The sequence below is a fragment of the Protopterus annectens genome, chromosome 3.part0, assembly GCF_019279795.1.
Source record: "Protopterus annectens isolate FY-2018-M chromosome 3.part0, PAN1.0, whole genome shotgun sequence".
NCBI classification, from domain to species: Eukaryota; Metazoa; Chordata; order Ceratodontiformes; family Protopteridae; genus Protopterus; species Protopterus annectens.
In genome coordinates this window covers 714,266,317-714,271,316 of record NC_056731.1, presented here as the reverse complement: position 1 = coordinate 714,271,316, position 5,000 = coordinate 714,266,317, and positions in this window count along the sequence as shown.

Here is a 5,000-nt window from a genome sequence, read left to right as displayed (position 1 = left end):
GGTGGGAGAGGTGGTTCTACTGGCAACTGTTTCCCAAACATGCTGTTGTGTCACTGTTATAGAACATATGTGGGTGGTAATAGTCCACACATTCCGGGATTACATCTAACAGCATGCTTAGATATCCCCATTAATACAAAACAACAGATGTGTAGCAGTCACATAGCAAACAGAACACATGCATATATGGAACCATAGTGGCCCTTACAATGACATGCAGGTGACATTGTTCATAACAGGCCACCAATGATAGTGTTTCAACATGGAACATGACTACAAATACATAGCAGAAATTGTACACTACGATATATGTCCCAATGGTAGGTCTTCGTTGAGTTGCGTGTTCAGATTGTTGTTGCAAGATATGATAGGGGGAGACAGAAATGTGTATTAACAACTATGATATCCTTCCAGTATAAGGACCTCAGACCTGTTTCCTCTTTATGCCTTTCATGCAATATGTCAAGGGAAAGACTGCCTATGTACACAGCGGAGGAGAATGATGTCATCATCACATACCTGGTGCAGTACTACAACACCCTGTTCGGCCATACAGCCCATGATTTGCAGGAGAGGATCACCCTGTGGAATGATCTTATCCACAGGGTAAATGATGTCGGCCTGCATGACCACAGTTATGAACAGGTCCAACATCTATGCACTGATCTACTCTGTTATGCCTGTCGGAGTGCTGCTGCAGTTAGGGGGGACCAGCTTGCAATTGGGGGGTGATGCTATCCAGCCTCCCGACGCATGTTGAGGAGCTCCTTGCCATTCTTGGGGCACCTGCCAGTCTGCAAACACAACACCTGGTGGAAAGCATAGTGGAGGTGGGTGCTACCCACACAATGGCTGAGAAGCATGCAGATAAGGTCACAGGGCACATCAGTAGACCACTATTATGTATCGATCCGCATCTGTAGAGTTAGATCATGCATATGTGAGATGAAATATATATAGTCTGTTGCTGCGTTGTAGTAATAAACAGATGTGCATAATCTGTAGTATTGTGGTTTTGTATTGTTGATGTACTGTAATGCTGCACCCACCCTGTACCAATACCACAGGTGTGGCTACTGACATCACATCTCTCAAACAATTAAGTAGGTCCCTCTGGTATATCTCCAGGGAAGCTGCCTGTAGCTGGTGAGTATGGTGTTTGTTCAGGTTTTCCAATGCACTGGTCATGTTATGGCCATGGTATATTCCATGCACACATTAAACACACCTAGCCATAATGCATGCTGTACATGTTCATGTATTGTTGCTGTTAACTGCACTGCATCACAGTGGTCACCATGATGGTGTATCTAAAGGGTATGTAAGACTCTTGCAATATAACTAACAAGAGATGAACATAATGGTAGGACAAACAGCCTACAGTAGGGACATGTCTGAAACATCACCCTTATACAGTGCTACAGCAGTGTATATACCACTATTACAATGGAAACTGTTACAGATTTACACTACAGCATATCACAATACTGCATTCCACAACCCTTACAACCTGCAATGTGGTCCTAACATGAGCAATGAATGTATAATATGGAATCCTATGTTAGGACAGCAAATATGGGAAATACATACCTTCACAAACACTGGAAGCATATGTGTGCATACACTCCAGATAACATAATGTGGAAGCAGCTTTTGAGGTACTGACAGCATGAATTCTTCATGAGTATGGACCTTCCAGCAAGTATAGGTACACAATGTCACACATAAATGGTCTGCTGTCCAAGACATTTGGCCTTCAAATCTGCCCATGTACCTGCAACAGAGGCAGCCGTGGCTTGCACACATCTTACAAGCCATGGAATGGATCCCATACCCAACAGGTAGCACCCAGGAGTTGGACATGTAGCCTTACCTCACCATTGCATATACCATGGAAAACAGTGCAGACAGTCATGTATGTGGCAAGGATGTATGGGACAGGATTAATGTAGAAAATAAACAGATGGTCATCCAAGACAGACGACATATGTTGCAAACTGATCATGCAGGCTGCCTAGTAACATGCCACAACACTGAAAGAGTTGCAGGAATGTCTAGCAAGTACTGGCCGTGCAGTACCCGTGTCGGTAATTGCCTAGATTCTGCATAAGTGTGGCTCATGGGTTAGGATAATCAGATGGGACAGTTGTACCACAGGAAACATCAGCCAGGCCTCTCTACAAGTAGTGTATGCTTAACAGCAAAGGTCCCCAAAAAGCATGCGTTGTGATGTGTACGGGTGTACCAAGACCACATTGGAAACCTACAGACAGTATCAATTACAATACATGTGCTGCACAACCAACACCTCATCCCACCACAGGCCCACCATCCCCATCTGTACCTTGCCATGCTAGTGTACACCTGTATGTTTGCCATTCATTAGCAGGGACTAGGCTGGTACACATGGTGTTCAGTCTTTGGGACACTGCAAAATGACACACGTGTGTAAGCCATAGTTGTCAAGCATCTGCAAAAAGCTGAGGGTGGGGAGGGGGTGTCATCGTGACACAACAGTGCACTGAAGCAGAGATCCAAAGGACGCTATGAATGGCTGTATCTGCACACAGTCAAGGTCAGGAACTGTGGCAGACATAACCCTGACTCCACAACAATAGTGACAGCACTGTGTGACCTCCAAGGGATGTGCATATGAGTTGACCTTGCAATCATGCATAGCTGGGGTCATTTGTAGGGCGGACTGACCAAATACTGGCAAATGCATATGGCCCATGCTAGTATACCCCTGCCAGGAATATTGACTGCTGTAGTACACATAACAGTAGGTGCAACAAACCATCATGATAAGGGCATGCACACATATGCACCTGCAAATTGTATGCATCTCAGTCAGCATCTGCACAACTATCACATTTGTTTGACACTGCATTTGATTGCACAGGTCATATGTCACATATCAGGTTCATGTAATGTTAACATATGCCATAATGTGGTCCCATGGCATATCAGGGAAGAGGGTGTCATATCAATAAGGGTGTGTACACTCCCCATAGCCACAGTAAGGTTTGAAGGTTGTCAGTGTAATTGTATTTTATTGGCCATACATGCACTGCTGATGATGAGATCTGTAATCAGACATCAGGCATTCACAAATGACATCTATCCACATATCATCCCAGGTATGTGTCGGACAAACACATAGGGGCTATGAGCAGCAGAGCAAACATAACTGGCACACATATACACATCCAGCAATGATGTACACCTGTGAGGTGTGGTGCACAGTACATGCCAGGGTGCCGAACAGGTACACAGCAATACTGTGTACATGGGTGCAGTGTGTTTCAGGGGAAGGGGCATCACCTACTAACACAACCCATGCATCACAGAGATGAATAATGTTGCTAGCGGGATTGACTATAGCTGCACTGCATGCTGTTGAGTGCCATATGTCATGCATGTTGACAGATGGATAATGGGAGGTCTGTGTGTAATATCTTTGTGCAACCTCACCTGTAGATGTGTGTGTGTGTGTGTGCGTGTGTGCGTGTGTGCGTGTATGTGTGTTTGGGGGGGGTTAAGTTGTCTGTAAGTGCAACCTGGTGGAGTGGAGGGGGGATGATGTATATTGGATGCATGTGTGTATGTGTGTTTCCGTGTATGCACATGTGTGAGTGTGAGGTTGTTCATACCTCTCAACTTCTCTTTGAAATCATGCAGTACATGGACATGGACAGACACATGAGACACCGGGAATACTTTTTGACATATAATCTCAGGACAGCTGATAGTATAATAACGTCTGTAGCATGAAACATGCATTGGGAGGGAAAACTAGACACCAGGCATACTGTTTTAATTGCAATCAGCAGAAAGGTGAAAGAATACCCACATATGCAGCACTACAGATGCATTCAGGAATTACTAGACAACACCAGAGAGTGTTTCCAAATATTACTGTAGTCCACATTAAAAGTTAATAGAGCAACAGATCTTGCATCTACTGAACAATAGCTACATATGACACTCCAGTGTGTGACATTATTGAGTGACTGTAGTAACCCATAACATATGGGGGCCATGCTCAAGATGTCTGGACAAACCCAGGGTGAACACTGGATGACATCAGGGAGTCTTTGAAAAAAATGACTCCAATCAAGTCAAAGAGGTAATGGAGTAACAGGTCATGTTTTGTGATCACTTTTCTAGGCAATTAGAAGAATGATACTTTAATGATTGGTATTATTGACTGCAATTATTCATGACTGATGCAGGATGGGAAACTTACGAGAATAAACTAGGGACACTCTGTAAACTCAGGGACAGGTAAGTAGTATGGTGGAATGTCAGGGTGTGTGTGTGTGTGTGTGTGTGTGTGTGTGTGTGTGTGTGTGTGTGTGTGTGTGTGTGTGTGTGTGTACTGTTAACCAATGATATACAGGTCTTGAAGTGCATTTCTTGTTTTCCCCTCACAGGTGGTGAGGTGGGTCAGGGTCCCTCCTGCAGGTGATCTGATGTTGGTGTCCATACAGACACTGAAAATGATGACAGGTGTTTTGAGGCACAGGCGAGGTTGTCAGGGGCTGAAGCTGCACCATCTTTTGACATCCCACTGTTATCCACCCAATCCCCGCACACAGTCACAATGCCTATACATACCCCATTACCAGTGGTCATAGCAGAGGGACAGTTGGCGATGGTGGCATGGGACAGGGCAGTGTGGTATCTATAGCACATGTGTCTGGACACAGCAGCCATAGCCGGATGTGTGATGGGGTATCACATATGCAGATGTACAGGGGTTCTCATTGTAGGGCTGCTGGTCATTGTGCCCTTGGCAGAAATGCCACATCTGGTACTACCAGACACATGTTTCAGGCTGTCATGGAGGTGCAGGCACATATGGAATGGTACACCAGACAGGCTTTGAGGCTGCAGAGAGCTACTCATTCAGCTGTTACTGACAACATCTGTGATCTTACAGGTGCCCTCTGTTATTTTTCAAAGGTCATGGATAGATGGTTGGGTGAGATGGTTGG